At 43.1% G+C, this 19,112-nt stretch overlaps 1 protein-coding gene across 1 annotated transcript in view; it reads left to right on the top strand.

Moving 5' to 3' along the window:
- Cdc42bpb (CDC42 binding protein kinase beta) overlaps positions 1-19,112 on the top strand; it is a 96,675-nt gene that overhangs the window by 16,078 nt on the left and 61,485 nt on the right. The gene's annotated exons all lie outside the window — the stretch shown is intronic.

Genomic DNA, 19,112 nt, shown 5'->3' on the forward strand with positions numbered 1-19,112 from the left:
TTCAAACATGTAAGTGTTAGTTTTTTTGTTTGTTTGGGTTTTGTTTTTTGGCTTTTTGAGACAGGGTCTTACTAAGTAGTACTGGCCACTCTAGAACATGATATGCAGACCAGACTGGCCTTGAACTCACAGATCTGCCTGCCTGCCTCTGCCTCATGCTGTTCAGGACATCTGCCACCATGCCTGACATGCCGTTTTGATGAAATCCAGTTTGTTTTTGCTTGTATTTTGGTTTCATATCTAAAATTGTCACCTAACTCAAGTTTGGGACCAGTGTTTCTTTTAACTCTTGGAGAGGGTTGCCCTCCCTTACTTGTTGAAGCAGCCATTCTTTGCTCTTGGACTCATGGTTGGGGGTGGTGTCTACTTTCGAACTTTATGTGGAGTCATGTGGTGGTTGTGAATGGTTTCATGTATGGATGCTCGTGCATGGGCACTCCACTCTGTCTTTAGAGACGTGGACTGTTACTGGACCTGGTGTTCAGTGACTGAGCCAGTTGCCTGGCCACAAGTCTGAGGCATCCTCTTGTCTCCGTTTCCCCAGCTCTGGAGTTCCAGGTGTGTTGGTGTTGTTTATGTTTTCTTTAAACATGGGTTCTGGAGATCCAGACTTTGATGCTCTGGGTTGGGCAACAAGACTTTACCAGCTGAGCCATCCCCTGCTCTTGAATGTGCTCTTTCTCTCACATTACATTTATGGTTTATTTATGTGTATGTGTGTGGGCGGGCACGAGGAGCTGGGCTCTCTACTATGTCAGTCTTCCAGTTCAGGCCTTCAGGGTTGGCGGCAAGTGCTTTACCCACCGGGCCATCTCGCTAGTGAACATCCCCATCCCTCACTTTCTTTTATAGTTTTTTATTTTTGAGACAGGTTGTAGTCCAACCTGGCAATGAACCCATGATGAGTTCTGCCTCAGCCACTCCAACACTAGAAGCTCCATGAACTATTGTGCCCAACTTTAGCTCCACATGGTGTCCCTGACATAACCTGCCTAGCGCAGAGCAGATTGCCCTTTCACCTGCTAGGGAGCGTTTGGGATTGCCAATAAAGGTGCTGTGAGCACCGTCATGTGCCTTCTCATGGAGTTACCTAGTCTAGAAGTCAGTTTAGAAGCTGCACCTGTGTTAGCCAAAGAGCTCCCTGCACAAGTTTGGGATGGTGGCAACCAGCTGTGCTCAGAGGAGAGCGAGATAATCTTCTGAAGTTAACCTTCCCCCTTAAACTAAGCATGGCCCCTCTGACGGACAGGGCTCAGCACAGGGCTCTTCATACCTGGGAAGCCACTGTTACTTGTCTGAGTTCAGTAGCACAGGATGTTTTGATAATATGCCATTTACTAAATGATTACAAAAAAAAAAAATCAGGAGCTAATTTCCTCCCTGGCTTTTAAAATGGAAACTTACTAGTGTTGCAGGAAATGTAAGACATGGGTGTGGGAGATAAATAAATGGTGACAGATATAAACACCAAGTGCTACCATGCACTTGGACCTCACATTTCCTCAGTCTGCTTAGATAGTGTCCATCCTGCAGGTTGTCAGGACAGCAGTGTGACATCCCTGACGCTTAAATGTCCAGAGAACAACACCTGCTGTCAGCGGTGGGTGGATTTACTACTTACCTAATGATTGGGATTCAACGAGCACACAGTTTTTAGGCTATTAGGTGTCTTTTAGATAGGGAGGGGTGTGATTCTGAATGCGTCTTTGCAGGCTCATGGTTAGTGGAATCTGGAGAAGTGTTTATGTGGGGGAGGGATCTTGGTTGGATCAGCCCACTGGGTGCCAGAAGCTTGGCTACAAGAGGAGGGCCAGCAGACAGCCTCTGGACGGACTTGATGTCCCTTATTCTCAGAGTTTCCAGGTTACTGAAGTTTAGCCGCCCATGTTTCACTTCTAATCTGTTGATGCCTTGCAGACTCATCCCTCTGGTTAATCTCCTTATTTCCTTCCTGGTGCAGTTTCTGCTCTAGATGTCAGTTTAGCAAGTGCACTTTGTCCAAAACCTGCGACTGTGATCCCTGGAAGCATGCTCATGTATCTTGGGCTCAAGGACTGGAGCTGGAAGACTTGAGTTGATTCTGTCAGAGATCCCTAGCAGCCAAAGTCAAATCTCCTTTTTGTCTTCCATTCAACAGAAAACTCCTGACCAGAGGCATTCTGGGAGGAAGAAGTACAGACAGTTCCTCAGTGTCATGTCCTTCCTGTCATAGCAGGCCCCAGCCCATTCTCGGGTGGGGAATAAATATTCTCTGTGTATATTTAGAATGGCTCAACCCAGTGGTAAGAAGGAGGGAGGAATTCGTTTTTGATTTCTCATCCTGCACCAGCATAGTAGTTGAGCACATTTCTCATGTTGCTGCCATGGAGACAGGCGTCATCCTAGGTTCTGTCTGCGTGCTAGATCCTGTCTGTTTGATTTGGGGAACCAATCTGTAATGATGCTTTTTGTCTCTAAAATAATTGCATAGAATTCAAGGGTAGGGGAATGGGTCAGTCCCCACAATTTCAGATGCTTAGTTCACAGGTAAGATTGGATTAGAAAACTGTCTGCAGTGCTCCTGCTCTTCTGTCTGCTCAGCTCTCAAGAGATTCCACCCCATGGTGCAAGATACAAAGTAACTCCATTTAGCATTGTGTCGAATCTGCCCCTGCCAGATAATCCCAGCATCTGGCTTTAAAAAAAAACTGTGTGTGCTGCACATCCACCGCTGCACACCTGGGAGGGAGTCATGTATAAAGTCCCCGAAGGGCTTTCCTCAGTAAATGTGGGCAGAGTTAAATTTGAACTGGAAGTCTTCATTTCTCAGGTCAGATGTTAAGAGGGATGGTTAAATTGGGGCAAAACCAGGGGCCTTTGTCTTTGTGTCCTTATTAGAATGCACTGTCTCAGTAAAAGATGACTTGCCAGTTAGCCAGCACCTACAGACTACAGCCCAGTAAGGGCTCTGGGTGGATGCCACAGAGACTTCAGCTTCTCTCTTCTTGTAGAGCTGGCCCTTTTAATTTCACCCTCAGGGTGAATAATTCCAGATGTTGAGTGAAATTCTTTGGAATTGTTGCATTTGAAGAGTGGTAGAGGTGGAGAGTGTTGGGAGTCTAGAGTTTGGGGAAAGGCCTGGAAAATTAAGTAGTGGAGAGAGGACAGAAGCCACAACTCCTTTGCTCTGGAGGGAGAAATGGTTTCGTGATCTGTCCTCCACCGTTAGCTCTTCATTCTCAGTACTGAAGTGAAATGCTGAATTCAAGACTCTCTTACTGAATTAAATTTTGGAATGAGGTTCCATCACAGGGTAACAGAAACAAAACTTTCCCCCTTGTAGCTTGGCTGTTCAACCCCAAAGCAGGAAGGTGACTGTGGGGAAATTCAGAAGCTAACTGGAAATGCCCTTGTGACAGGGATGTGACACCATCTAAGCCTTCATCTCTGTTTGTACTGTCCTAGCCTGTCCCCTGACACCAGCACCTGGTGCCTGGGAGAAAGTGGCCCCCAGGGACGAACACGGTCAGAACTTTGGCTTAGCCTTGGCCTGGGTCAGGAAGCTCAGCTATTTCCTGTCTGTGTGATGTGGCCACAACCTTAGTTGCCTACCTGTCAGGGGGGTTGTTAGCGCACAGCCACACTGCCGCTGTTGGGCACTCTGATTTCACATCACGTGCACTCAGATTGTGTGTCATTTTAATGGCAGGTTGCTCTACACGTGTGTGTTGCTGTTTCCTGTCCATGCTCAGCTTAAGTTTTGCCCCATGTCTGTCTTTGTAAAACAAGGTTAAACCAGTATTAAAGCTCTTACATTAAAGATTCTGCTTGTGCTGGGTGTTGGTGTCACAACTTTAATCCCAGTACTTGGGAAGCAGAGGCAGGTGGAACTCTGTAAATTCGAGACCAGCCTGGTCTACAGGGCAAATTCCAGAATAGCCAAGGCTCCACAGAGAAACTCTTGTCTCAAAAAACTATACTTGCTAAAGGAAAAAAAAAATACTTATTTTTCGAAAGATTTTTGTCCTAGTTCCCCCCAAAGCAACAGGGCACTGGACCTTACTGTGTCCTCTGGTACCTCTCTCTTGTTGTTGGGGTTCTTGGGAGGGCTCCACTCCTTACCCAGTGAGTGTCCATCAGGGCCTCTTAAAACAAGATCGCAGGGCTGGGAGGATGGCTCTGTGCATAAAGCACTTTAAGTGCAGTGTGAGGACAGTGTGAATTCTCGGCACCTGTGAAAAGTGGGGTACGGTGACACAGCACCCATAACTCCAGTGCTGTGGGAGGCAGAGAGGTGCATCCCTGAGGTCCTCTGGCCAGCCAGTCCAGACAAAGTGCTGAGCTCCAGGTCCAGTGAAAGACCCATCTCAGACAGTAAGATAGAATGCAGTCAAAGATGCATCTGATGCTGACTTTTGGCTTCCACTCATCTATCCACTAATGAGTGTGCGTACACGCAGTGCCCCCCCTACACACATGTGCGCACACATAGATTGAGGTACCTTAAACATTGTAAATCACAAATTTGTGACTTCTGTCTTGAGCATTCCACTTCTGAAACCACGTGTTTTTGTTGTTTAACATGTGTTTTCTTATTTTGTGTGTCTGACTGGGGGCTGGTTGTGGTGCAGACCATGGAGTGATTATGGAGGTCAGAGGACAGAGTTGGTTCCAAGGACAAAACTCATCATTAGCCAGCGTGGCAGCAAACACTGTTACTCACCCAGCCATCTTGGCAACACCAAAAAGCCATCAGTTTGTATTCAGGGCACCATGTGCCTCTGGGTCCTTTTCAGCATGACTTTGGTTAGCTGGCAGAACCCCCAGGAAGAGAGCCTTCAGGGGAAAGCACCCTGACTTCTAAACTCAGATGCTCCCAGTAGATAGTACATTACAAAATCTTCTTGCCTTCTCCCAGCAGATGCTGCTGGCCAGGTGAACTGGAGTCGCTTGGGAAGAAGGAACCTCAGTTTAGAACATGCCTCCATCAGATTGGCCTGTAGGCTAGGCCGTGAGGGCATTTTCTTGATTAATGGTTGATGTAGGAGGGTCCAGCCCACTGTAGACAGTGCCAGCTCTGAGCAAGTAGTCTTATGTTCTGTAAGAAAGCAGGCTGAGTGAGCCACGAAGAGCAAGTCAGTAAACAACATCCTCCATGGCCTCTGCTTCAGCTCCTGCCCTGAGTTCCTGCTCTCACTTCCCTGAGTGATGGCCTGTAAGCTGTAGATGAAACCCTTTCCTCCTCAGCTTTCTTCTGGTCATGATGTTTGCCACAGCCATCAAAATCAAACTGGGGGTGCCGAGGAACCCACTCTGACAACCTCTGTGCTCAGAGAGCAGAAGCGTCCAGAGCGTTACTAATGCTGACTTGTCTCAGCCTTCTCTGAGGCTTTTTTTTAATCTTTTGATTGGAGTTGAGGTTTGGTTTTTGTTTTGTTTTGTTTCTTTTGTTCTGTGTGTGTCTGTGTCCATGTTTGACTACATACATGTCTATTCAAGAAGGGCACATGTGGAGGTTGGAGGACAGCTTTTGGGAGTTGTTTTTTCCTCCACTATGTGGTTTGCAGGAATTGAATTTAGGTCATCATGTTTGGACAAGTACCTTTACCTGCTTGCTTGCTTTTTGAGACAGGGTCCATTAGTCTAGTGTGACCAGCTTGGAACTCACTGTGTAGCCTAGACTGACTTTGAACTTAAAGTCTCTTGCCTCAGCTCCTGGGTTTTGAGCACTTATTCTTTACTTCTGATTTTCCTTTCTTTTAAATTTGGGATGTACACAGACAGGATGCTTCTAGGAGTTTGTAGAAGAAATAGCCTAGAAACTGGTTGTCTTGTGGGTGCACCAGCAAGCAGAATGGGGGCTTTGTCACGAAGCCCTTGCTGTGTTTCTATGACTTCAAATCACTCCATTTTACACTAGGTTATTTTTCATTTTAAGTTTTTGGGGGAGAGAGGCAGTGCTGGGGATGGAACCAGCTTTATGCAGCTACATCCCAGCCCTAGAATTTTAAATTAAATTTCTATTTAAGCAAGGGGAGCTGACCTTACTGTAAAGCTGCTCATTCAGCAGAGGGTCTTGGCTTTGCTGAAGGACTCCTACAGGACAGTACTGCATGTGACTGGGATCACTGCCTTCTTGGAGGGTTCAAGTGGGGCGCATTGTCCTTGAACAGGAAGCCAAAACACTGTTGGGTGATGCGCAGCAGTGAGGTAATGGGACCTTGTTTCTGTAATGACAAAGCAACTTCAACCAAGTGGATGTGAGTAGAGAAAAGGAACCTGACAGACATGGGGTGCAGGCTGGTGAGGGGCCTGAGTTGGTCTGGAAATTAGGTGTGAATGGCTTCATCAAGGGGCATAGGCGGCTCCTCCCATGACTGTATCCTGCTGGAATGAAGGTTTCCCATCTGGTGTTGACTCAGCACAGCCTCCCCACCCCAGTGGACTTTTAACTGCCCAAGCCTGTAGCTGGCTTGGCTCCTGACACAGTTAAAACGCTTCCTCTTTACCCTTAAGTCTCATGTTGAATAGTTCATTGTTTGTTCGCTAAGAGTGTTGCAGGTCTGCGGTCCATGTCAGCTTGGGCGGGAGGGTTCTCAGATAGGGAACTAGAGTGGGGTACCACTGGGACTTCTTGAAAGAGTCAGTTCAGTTTTCTCCAGCTCATGGTTCATGGTGGAGGATTTGTAGTTGCTTGCCTGGGGTATAGGTTGCTGTCACTTTACAAATATCTAGTTATCTACACAAGTGAGTGTGGTTTTTATAATCTGAGCACATTTTTCAGAACTCTTATGGTGAGTATTAATCTTTTGTGCCCTCACTAGGAGCAGGTGCTTTCAGGGAGCTGGCCATGTGCCAGGCGGCCATCCTATGTCTCCTGAAGGGAGCTGTCTATGTGTTAGATGGCTACCCTATGTCTGCCCAAGTGCCAGGTGGCCACACTATGTCTCCAGAAGGGCTCTTGGAAGGAGAGGCATTCTTAGAAGCAGGGAGCCTTCAAGTAGAGTTGACTTATATCTGTGTGTTCCACACATGTCAGCGGCCTTCAGGGGTCCCTATTTCCCTGTGATAACATGCTGTTTGTACTGGGTGATCATCAAGGGAGTTCACTTGCAAACATAGTGATGCTGTCACAGCCACAGAGACAGAAGAGTGGAGAGACTAAGTCCAGACATGTGAGTAGAGCAGCTAGGTGGGGAAAGTGGAACTTAATGCCTGCCTTCTGTTGGCAGTTACTTTGACCACGGTCCTCCTTCCTCTGTCTCTTCCCTGCTAGACCCTCTGTTTAGTTGATCTAATCTTACGTCCTCTCTTGGTGATCAAGCCAAGATAGGAGGCATCAGCTTCTCATTTCACAGTGATTTGCAGTCACATCCCTTTTGCCTCCCCTAGTTCCTCCTGGCAGAGCTTCCTGTTTAAAGGAACACTGGGCTTCAATTTTTCTTGTAGTTTGGATCTCATATTTATCAGTAGTTTCTCTTTGTATTTGTATGTGGTATATGACATGGTCTTCTGAGTGTGCCCATGTGTGAACTGCATAGGCTGAAGGAGGGTAGCAGGTGTTTTCCTCTGTTGTTCTTTGCCTTTTGTCTTGAGACTGGGTCTCTTGTTGAACTGGAAGTTTGCCTTTTTGGCTTTGTTGACTCTCTAACCATTAAGCTCCTGGGATCCACCTGTTCCTGACTTCTCTGCTTGGGCACACAGAACCATTCCTGCCCAGCAAGCAGTCATACTTACTGAGCCATCTTCTCTTTCATAGTAGTTATCTTGACAAATTCATTACCTTTTGGGCAACAAGATAAGTTCAGAGAGGCAATAGAGATCTACAGCTCAGTGTAGAACACTTATAAGGGACTCTAGGTTTGACCTCTAGCTCTACAAAAAGAGGAAAAATTGAATGTGGTCTAGAGAAATAGGAACTCTAGCTGTCCAAGTAGACATGGTGATGTAAGCCTTCTGTATAGAGAAGGTAAATCTCTTTTTGATGGCTTGTCAGAGTGACCATCAGTCATCACAAGTTTGTGGCTGTGCTGGAGAGAAAGCAGTGTTCACCCATGGGAGGTGGACCTAGGCTTCAAGTCCACTTTGTGAGTTGGGGAACTCAGTGTATGGGGGTGTCTCAAGGCTCCCAGAGTCTAAGGCTGAGAGTACTGGTACTGGAGTGAGCCATCATGGGCTCTACTCTAGGTCCCATCCTGGTCCTTAAAGGTTCCCTGTGGGTATTTACTGACCTGGTAGTATTTGGTGTTTAGACATAGATAGGTATTGATAGATTATGCAAGAAAAGTTCTGTTGTAGCTTGTTTTTGTCTCTCTTTGTGTAACCCATCCTTCTGCCTCTGCCTCCTGAGTCTTGAGATTACAGGTGTTAGTTCCGGTGTCTGGCTACAGTTCTTCCTTTCTTGAAACTTAGAATTGTTACATGTGGTCTTCCTGCTCCATTTATAATATATATCACTGTGAGAGTCAGTATCATTACCAGTTGTGGCTGACTGACCATAACGTTGCCTTTTTAAAGTGTGTTGTATGAGTGTTGTATGAGCCAGAAAGATGCTCTTCAGAGAAACAGGGTTTCATTTCAGGTACCCACATGGCAATTTACAACACTCTGTAACTTCAGTTCTAAAGAATCTGACACTGTCTTCTGGTCTCTTGGGGGACTACACATATGTGCAACACAAACACATGCAGGCAAAACATCCATATAAATAAATAGTTCTTTTTGGGACATAGTCTCTCTGTTTAGCTCTGGCTATCCTGAAACTCACTCTGTAGACTAGGCTAGCCTTGAACTCACAGAGACTGGTAACTGGAGGTTTCTCTCCCACCTTTGGCCTATTAGCTCAGTCTTATTATTAACTAACTCTTAGAACTTAAATGAACCCATTTCTATTATTCTATATTTTACCACAAGGCTTGTGGCTTGTTACCTCACATCTTGCTTCCCCAGCCACTGCTGGGATCTCTCTGACTCCACCTTCTCCCCCACCCCTCTACTTGGCTTTCCTGACTAGCTATATTCTGCCTGGCTACTGGCCAAATCAGCTTCTTTATTAACCAATGATAAGACATATTCATAGCATATAGAAGGACTTCCTCCATCATCTCCCCTTTTCTGTCTAATTAAAAAGGAAGGTTTTAACTTTAATGTAGTAAAATTACGTATAACAAAACAGATAATCAAGTAAGAATTATAGTTACAATAGAGATCCTTCTGCGTCTGCCTTCCAAGTGCTAGGATTAAAGTTGTTTGCCATCATGCCAGAATTTGGTTTTGAGAGTGTTAATGTAAATACTATTTGAAATGAGTATTTCTAATTAGTAAAAAAAAATAGTAAAAGTAATCTTTATCTTGTTTTTATATTAATTGATTGATTTGAGAAAGGTCTCACTATGTATCCCAGAGTAAGGTCACACCTGGTCCAGATAGTTCTTTGACTGCTCTGGTTTTGTTTTGTATCTAGCATGTCTTAGGAGTGTGTGACAGTGACCTCCCTCCCCCCCCCTCCACTCCCAAGACAGGGTTTCTTTGTGCAACAGCTCTAGTTGTCTTGGAACTAGCTCTTTAGACCAGGCTGTCCTCGAACTCACAGAGATCTACCTGCTTCTGCCTCCTGAGTGCTGGGAGTAAAGGCGTGTGCCACCACCATCCAAGGAAAATATGTTTTGAATAAGGATATGTTTATATATATATATATATATATATATGTATGTATGTATGTATGTATGTATGTATGTATGTATGTATGTTTTGCCTGCCCTTAAGTATATGTACTGCTTGAATAACTGGTGCATGCAGACTACAGAAGAGGGCATCGAACCCCCTGGAGTTGCTGATGGTTATGAGCTACCATGTAGGTCCTGGGAATTGAACTCAGGTCCTCAGCAAATGCTTTCAAATGCTGAGCCATCTTTCCAACCCCAATGTTGTGTACAAGACAGCAGTAGAATGCTATTTTAGTGGGGTTTCTATTGCTGTGAACAGACATCATGACCACAGCAGCCTTTAAAAGGAAGACATTTAATTGGGGCTTACTTAGAGTTTCAGAGATTTAATGTCCATTATCGTCACCACGAGAAACATGGCAGCATGCAGGCAGACATGGTGCTAGAGAAGGAGATGAAATTTCTACCTTGATCTGCAGGCATCAGAAGGAGACTGTACCACACTGGGCATAGTTTAAGCATAAGAGACCTTAAAGTCCATCCCCACAGCAACACACTCCCTCCAGCAAGGACACACATTCAAACACATGAGTCTTTGGGGCTATTCCCATTCAAACCTCCACAAATACCATAAAAAAAAAAATCACTTTGTCCTCTTCACACTTGAAAGCCCTGTAGCGTTAACTTTTGTTGTTTTATTTTGTGGTTCTGGGGCTCTGCCTCTCTCATCCCAGCCTGACGTCACTGGACCTCCCGCTTCAGTAAGTCTTGCCCTCCTGCTCATCAGGTTGCTGGGACGAAGCCTCATGCTCTTCCCGAGCAGTGTGCTCTGGTCCCTAGTGTTGTTGAGCCACATCCTACTCCTCCGCTCCTCCAGGACTGGGACCCATCTAAGTTGTCCTGGTTTTCTCTTGCAGCATTAGTGGCAATGTTCATCTGGCAAGTGTGGCTGTCCCTATTTTTTAAAAAAAGTGTGTAAAGTGTCTCTAAAATGGTTTCAAACTTAGAGAGTAAGTTCTCACATGATATTCCCTGACTCTTGAGTAGTATGTATTTCATATGACCACAGCACAACTGAAGTGTCAGGAACTTAACCTTAATATGTCACTAGCTGCTCATCTTCTGATGCAGGTGATGTCTCGGGTATCCCATTTTTCCCAGCTGAATAACTTATTAGTGTCAGAACCAAGTCCCTGGTTTGCTTTGTGTGTTGTTGGGTTTGTGACCATTGTGGTTTGTTGGGCCATCCTTGAGTTTGTTTCACACCACAGGGTGGTCTGGCTTGTATGAGGAGACCTGGCTCCTTTAGTGGAGGATATTGAGAAACTGAAACCTGGTATCAGGGGCTTGTTTTTATTGAACTTTCTGTTTCTGTGCCCCTCAGGAGATAGAACTTGATCTTCTGTCTCTGTGTACACTCACTTATATCTGTGTATAGTGGTATGTTACTGTGTTTTAGTAAATAAAGCTTGCCTGAAGGTCAGTGCAAAGCAGCCAGACTAGTCAGCCATACAGGCCAGGCAGTGGTTGTACATGCCTTTAATCCTGACACTAGAGAGGTGGATAGATGGGAGGAGATGAGTCTCACACTCAGTCTCACTCTGAGGACTCATGGAGGCAGGATCACAATTTTGGTTTGAGGTAAAGGTAAGAGCCTGTGGCTTGCTGCTTTGCTTTTCTGATCTTTAGGTTGAACCCTAATATCTGTCTCTGGGTTTTTATTACTTGTGCTACATTTGGCACCCAATGTTTAGGGTATGAACTCACAAAAAAGCCACCTGCACCGGCCGGAGCTGCACGTGCGGCTCCAATCTCATCTGGCTAGGCTTTCTTTTTTCCCCCCAAGCCTCTGAGCGAGTTTGGGATTTTCCTGTTGTAGTCTCTCTGAAACAGTCTCCAGCTGCCACCTAAACTCCAGAAGCACCTGGGTTCCAAATGCCACAGGACTCACCAGCTCTAGACTCCTGCCACACATGCTTTTTCTGAGCAGTCTCCTGTGCATTTTTCAGACAGCCGTCTGTGTCTCTCTCTCCCCCACTGTGGGTTGTGCGCTCTCCCTGAACCCCCTTCTTGGGCTGCTGCCAAACTAGGTGCTGTCTTGAAATCCAGTCAGGCTTTCTACGCAGCAGCAATCAGTCTTGCAGCAGCAATCAGTCTCACATCTTCATCAACATCACTGGCAGATTTGGTAAGAAAATTGGAAATTCTTAAGGGAGGAATTAGTTAAAAGAGAGATTTTTTTCCCACATTAAAAAAATGGGAAAAATCATTACAATAGAGGGATTTGGGTCTCTGTATGATACTATGCTAGACAGTTTGAAAATTGAATGATTAAATGAGAGGATATCTAATTTAGATGGGATTTATATAATGTCAATTGTAAACATTCTCAGCGTTATGATTTTTGTCTCATCACTAAAAATGTTGGTTAACCTGAGTGCTAAGATACAGGCCTTAGAAAAACCTAATAAAAAAGATCACAGAGATATTCAAGTCCAGATAGAAGAATTTAATGAAGAGCCAATTCCAGCACTGCATTATAAGAATAGAGAGGAACAGCCTAAGGTTTTCATAAACCAACCTTAATATTCCCAGGAACCTTACAGGAGTTGCCAAATAGCAGAGGCTTTGTTACAGATAACTGGATTCCTGTGTCAGTGTTAGATTTAAGGAGATTCTAGGAAGCAATAATCTCATATGGTATGTATTTACCTTTTGTGAAGCAAATGTTAAACTGGTGGTCAGTTTGTAATAGAATTATCCATAAAGACAGGATAGAATTGGTTAAAGGTGTTTTAGAGCCTGGTCCACATTACAATGGCATATGTGGTTCAGAGAAGAGGCTAAGGTTATTGAACAATGGAGTAAAGCTAGAGGTAGAGAAATCTCCCAAGATCAAATTCTTGGAGAAGGAGATTATGCTACTATAAAAAGACAAGCTGTCTATGTTGACCACACCCTGGATTTATGCTGTGCAGCAGCTTTGAATGCTTAGGACAGAATTGGAGAATCAGGAAAGAAAATCGAGTCATTTACTAAAATTATACAGGGTACAACAGAAGCCTTTATGGATTTCTTACAAAGACTGACTTGAGCAATAAATAGAATGATACCAAATTCAGAAGCTAGACACATAATAGAATCTCTGGCTTTTGAAAATGCCAGTTCTCTATGCAAAAGGATAATTAGGCTGTTAAAGGCAAGGTCAGCACCTTGGAGGAATGGATCCAAGACACAATTAATATTGAATCTCATGACCATGATGGTGCATGGATAGGAGAGGTGATTTCCAGAGGTTTGAGGAAAAAATCAAAATGTCAAATATTATAATTGTGGCAAACAAGGTCACTTTAAAAGGGATTGTAGACAGGGTGTTCCTAGAAACAATGTTTTTTTTTCTAAGAATAACCCATTCAGAACACCCCTTTGCTGGATTATGAGGAAGGTGTGGCAAAGGCAGGCATTGGGCTAATGAGTGTAGATCAATGAGGAGTATTCAAGATAATCTTTGCCATTGGAAAACTCCATGAGGGGCTTCTTACAGGCCCTATGCCAAATCCGGTTCAGTCCTTTCCTGTTATTATAGAGGCAACTCCTTCCCAGACAATTAACCTAAAGCCTAATATAAGAAACTATACTGCTCTGGATAATAGAACAGCTATAGAAGAGAGAACAAAAAAATCAGGAGAAACTATAAAGTGAGTATTTTGGCAAACTTCTATAAATGAGCAAAAACCAAAATTAAAAATATGAATAAATGACATCATTGAAAGTCTGGTAAACACAGGTGTGGATGTAATAATAATTTCATCAGAATCTTGGCATCCAAATTGGCTTCTTCAGGATATAAATGTTCAGTTTTTAGGAATTGTAACTTTATCTCAGGTAAAACAGAGTGTGAGATGGGTCAAATGTATAGGGCTAGAAGTACAGAGAGGAAGAGTAAAACCATATGTGGCTAAAATAGCAATGAAATTGTAGGAACTTTTTTTGTTACAGCAATGGAATACTCAGATTAAAATTCCCCAATCTTAGAAACAAAGTATAAATTAACATATATTTCTGGAAATATTAGAAGGTTTTATAAAGAAAAGTTAACAGTTGTCTTGCGCAATCAACCATTCAGGTTGTACAAGAAAGGGCCGAGCACCTGCTGCTATTTCAGAGGCACCATCAGCCCTCCCTTTAAAATGGTTGACAGACAAACCTGTATGGGATAAGCAGTGGGCTCTAGCAATAGAGAAACTGCAGGTTTTAGAACAATTGGCACAGGAGCAACTAGATGCTCAGCATATTGAAGAATCAACCAGTCTTTGGAATTCTCTTACATTTGTTGTTAAAAAGAAATCTGGAAAATGAAGAATGTAAGAGCTGTTAATAAGGTGATTCAGCCCAGGGGCTCTCTACAGTCTAGAATCCTCTGTCTTCTCTGTTGCCTAAAAGATGGCCTCTTAGAGTAATTGCTTTAAAAGATTGTTTCTTCACTACACATTTACAAGAAAAAGATACAGAAAAATTTGCCTTCACAGAGCCTACTTATAATTCTGTCCTGCTAAAAAGATACCAACGGAAGGTTCTCTCACAGGGAATGTTAAATAGCCCCACCCCATGCCAATATTTTGTAAATCAGTCATTGGAAATGATACATAAGCAATTTCCTGAATCTATAGTTTACCATTACAAGGACGGCATGTTGGTATCTGATTCAAATGTAGATACTTTAGAAAGAATGTTTGAAGAAGTAAAGAAAATTTTCCTTGTTGGGGATTACAAATTGTTCCTGGAAAAATACAAAGAGGAGATTCTATTAATTATTTAGGTTATAAAATAGGTTTGCAAAATATTAGACCACAAAAGGTATAAATTAGGAGAGATCACGTGTGGACTCTTAATGACTTACAAAGAGTGGTTTTGCATATTGAAACAGGTGAATTTATACCAGATGATACAGAATTGACCTCATTATTTATTCAGGTACAAGATACAGTCAGGAATACCATCATCTCATATACATAACTCACATCCTGTCCCATGGGGGTCTGCCAGGTCCTCTAGCAAATGCAGAAATCGATTAATTCTTCATTGGAAATGTGCTAAAGACTTCGGAATTTCATTAAAAAAAACATGTCAATAGGATTTAGAAAATTCAGTTAAAGCATTATGCAATCTATTTCTGAGGCTATTTATTATCCCTTTCTGTTTATTTAACATATCCTTTAGAGTTCATTTTGATCTTTCTGTAACTGCCTGCCCTGTAGGATTGTGTGGTATCCCTGTAATATACTTTATATTATAATAAGCAAAAAAACTTTCGTTTTCTTAGAGACATAGCTGGAACATTGTCTGTCTTTATTTGTACAGGTATACCCATGATGGCCATAACTTCTAGCAAACATGTGATTACCGAATCAGTCTTTTCCAAACTCAAAGCAGTTTTCCATTGAAAACCTGAATAGGTATCAATGGTGTGGTGTATGTATTTTAGTTTTCCAGACTCTGCAAAATGGAACGCATCCATTCCATCTGCCAGATTTCATTCCTTTGAGTACCCTTTGGGTTACTTCCTACAGGTAGTGGTGTTTGGCTGAATAAAGAACAAGTAGGACATTTCCTTGTAACTTCCTTGGCCTGTTGCCATGTGATGGAAAAGTCTTTTTTTTTTTTTTAAACCTCTGAGGAGAAACAGGGGACCTGACTTACTGCTTTACAGGCAGCTAGCTGTTCCTGTCATTTCTCACAATTTTTGAAAGTCACTTGCTCACACTTCCTGCTTACTCAGTTAATATTATTTTCTTCTTGGGTCTCCGAGGGGGTTGAAGACTAGAGAGTTATAGTTTTCCTTGTTTACCAGATGTGGAAAGCAAGTTATTATAGGAAATAAGTTAGTACAAGCCTTTGAGCCCACCAAGAGAGGATAGATAATAGAGTATTTTCTCTGAATTTGTCAGATGCAAATGGACTAAACATTGTTAATGTATTTATTGCCTGTATATATTGTATATAGTATTGTACTTATTGTATATAGTTTTCTTATATTAGTTATAGCCTTCCTTTTTTATTTTAGACAAAAAAGGGAAATATAGTTGTATATTATTTGTGTTTTAATAAATAAAGCTTGCCTGAAGATCAGTGCAAAGCAGCTACTGTAGTCAACCATACAGGCCAGGCAATGTTTGCACACACCTTTAATCCCAGCAATTATACTAATTAGCTATAGAGGCTGGGCAGTGGTGGTACACGCCTTTACTCCCAGCACTAGAGAGGAATATAAAACGGGGGGTAGACAGGTCTCATGCTCAGTCTCATTCTGAGGATTCATGGAGGCAGGATTGCCATTTTGGTCTGAAGTTAGAGGTAAGAGCTAGTGGCTGACTGCTTTGCTTTTCCGATCTTCAGGTTGAACCCCAATATCTGTCTCTGGGTTTTATTATTTGTGCCAAATATATGCTCATTTCTATATGTCTGTCTGTCTGTCTCTCCCTCAGTATGTATGTTTGAGACAGGATCTCACTGCTCTCTCTGTATGATGGAAATGGGGAGTTTATACTGACCCTGTTGGCTTCCCCAATATACTCCTGCTTCCTTTCCGTCCTCCCATCAACTTTGTCTAGGACTGTGTATTTACACGGTCACTGCTACATCTGTGCAGGTCAGCCCCCCCATCCTCAGCCTGTTCCTGAGCACAGAAGTCTTTCTTGCTCGATCAGCCACAGAATGTGAGCTCCAACGCCTTTATTCTTTGACCTAAAGAAAGTGCTAGATAAACCTGCAAGGATTTTTTTTCCATGCTTCCATTTTGTGTCTCACTTCATTTAGATTGATTTCCTGATTTTACTCTTGTAGTTCCTTTACCTTGCCAGATTCTCCCTTAGGTTTGTTTCTATACTTGTCGTTTGTCAGACTGACCTGGTAACTCCATGTCAGCCTTTTGAGGGACACCTGGACACGACTGTTCAAATGCACAAGCAACAGAAAACGTCAGCGAGCAGAAGGAAAGCTTGACAAAGATGATGAAGTAACCTTAGGGCAGCTGATGCAGGAGAACCTACAAAGAGGGACATGGAGGTGATAGTCTGTAGCACAAGCTAATTGTTCTTAGTAAAAACCTGGAGTCAGATATTAGGGTGTGTAAGCCGAGAGATCAGAGAAGCAGTGCAACCTGGGCGTGGGCTCCAGTGGATATAACAGCTAAGTCCTGGAAAGAACTGTCTGTTGCAGAAAGAAGACATTTATTCCCAGTGGTGAGTGAATTCTAAGATGATGCCGACGTTGGGTTGTCACTGGACATCCTTATGACCCGAGTCTGTGGGGGAAGGTTGGAGGTTTTCTCTGGGACCCCACAGTGGAGGTGTTTTCTTCTTGCCTGATAAGGGAGAATTGAGCAGAATTAGGCAAATCAATTTCAGAATACTTAAACACATGTGGGTGGTTAAAACAAGCATTAAAATTTGCATTTCACACCTGCTAAGACATGAACATTAGGTGGCATAAAGGATTAAATGTTTTTGAAAAAAGCCATTTAACAGAAAATAAGATTAAATATATGATCTTCAAAGGGTTAATTGATTTTCTAAACCTTAATAAAATGATAGGAGAAAAAGAACCAATTAAAATTTATTAAGATAGCTTTCTACCCTGTCTCAAAACCAATATCTATCTATCTGTCTGTCTGTCTGTCTATCTATCTATCTATCTCTATCTATATATAGAGATAGATAGAGAGATATAGATAGAGATAGATAGATAGAGATAGATATAAAGATAATTTTCCTTAAACTAATTCCTGTAAACTAAAAAATAGTATAATTCGTAAAATAAAAAAAAGGCCACAGCGTAGAAGAATTTTATTTGTAGCTGTTATGTCTAGGCTGAACAAGAGTAGAGCAGTTTCTCCAGCAGGAAGAGCAGTGTGTGGTATGCACAGAGCACAGGTGACCCAGAACACAGCTCCTAAGAGGCTGCAGCTCTCCAGGTGGCATCTGAGCGCTGAGGTGTTGAGAGTGTGGTCTGGGTTAGACTTGCTTGGGAAGGCGTCTTAGGAGCTGTAAAACAGTTCTCTGTTCCTTGGAGAGCCCAGGAATTTCATCCTCAAAATTAATTGGAATAATAAAAAGTATGTATGCAAATCATCATTGTTAATTTATTCACTCTATGAAAATAATATTAAAATTAGCATATCAGATAAACTCAATTCATAAATCTATTAAAGTGATTGTTGATTGATATAAAACATGAAAGTCACGAGTAAAATAAAACTGGAGCAGAAGCTTGTAAGCAATTGACTGTGTCCAGGGGCAGGAACTGAAATGGCAGTGTGGGCAAGTTCTGTACGCACATGACACTTTTGTAGGTGGACTTTTCTTTACTTTTCAAGAGCTTCTGTGTGCTTGCGCTGCTTGAGTGAAGGCGCTCAAGCTTGCGTACCTGCTTCTATGGCTCCAGAAAGCCCGCTGCTGTGTGCATTTGTGCTCTTGGAAGCCACATTTCCCTTCTGGCTTATCCAGAAGTCAGGGCCCCTGTTTTTCCTCACAGGAGGTTCCCCTAAAAGATTCTGAGAGGTGGTATCCAGTAGCTGTCTAAAAGACTTGTTTCCTTCGGGGGTTTTAAGAATGGTTATTTTGGTGATATTTGAAAGAAACAAGCATGAACTGGAGATGACCCTTTAGGGTCTCACTTGAGGGTTTTCCTGTTAGGCTTTGTGCGCTGTTTTCTGAGCTCTGTGCGGCTGGCATTTATGGTGAAGGGCCAGAGTCCTCTGCCCAGCTCTGAAGAAAGCCAAGAGTCTTCTATGGCTTCCAGTATTGTTGGGAACAACAAACAATAGTGACCGAACCTTAATAGTACTGAGCAACCGTGTAAGGAGAAGTATAGAGAAGTAGGGTTAACAGTATGGATTCAATGTAGTCTTTAAAATATCGCATCGTACATTTTGGCAGAGCTCGTTTTAGATATTAATGTAAATGCAGTGGTAAGACATTTGCTCAGTTTTCCAACTACCTAACATTTTAGAAACCTTAGAGTAGCCAGGCGGTGATGGCAAACACCTTTAATCCCAGCATTTTGCAGGCAGAGGCAGGTTTGATCTCTATGAGTTTGAGGACAGCCTGGTCTACAAATCGAGTTCTAAGACAGAGCTACACAGAGAAACCCTATCTCAAACAAAGAAGAAGAAAGAAAATCCTCTGGTAATTAGGACAAGTAGAAATGTGGGAAAGCAGGCAGGTATATTATAGCAGTGGGCGTCTTTGGCAGGTAGGCCAGGCTGTGGGCAGGAGGGAGAGTGGTCCTGGCACTTGCTCTGTCCTGGGGAGGAGTGAGAACACTCTGAGTTTCCTGGGATAACCGTGCGCTGTCGTACTGGTCGAGATGGAGGGTGGTGCTGAAAGTGTTAGAGCTTTGCTTGTCACAGTTGTGAAGGCTAAAAAGGCCAAAGTCAAGGTATGGCCTGTTGTTTCCTTGAAGGCTCAG

Source organism: Arvicola amphibius, chromosome 7, assembly GCF_903992535.2.
Source record: "Arvicola amphibius chromosome 7, mArvAmp1.2, whole genome shotgun sequence".
Lineage (NCBI taxonomy): Eukaryota > Metazoa > Chordata > Mammalia > Rodentia > Cricetidae > Arvicola > Arvicola amphibius.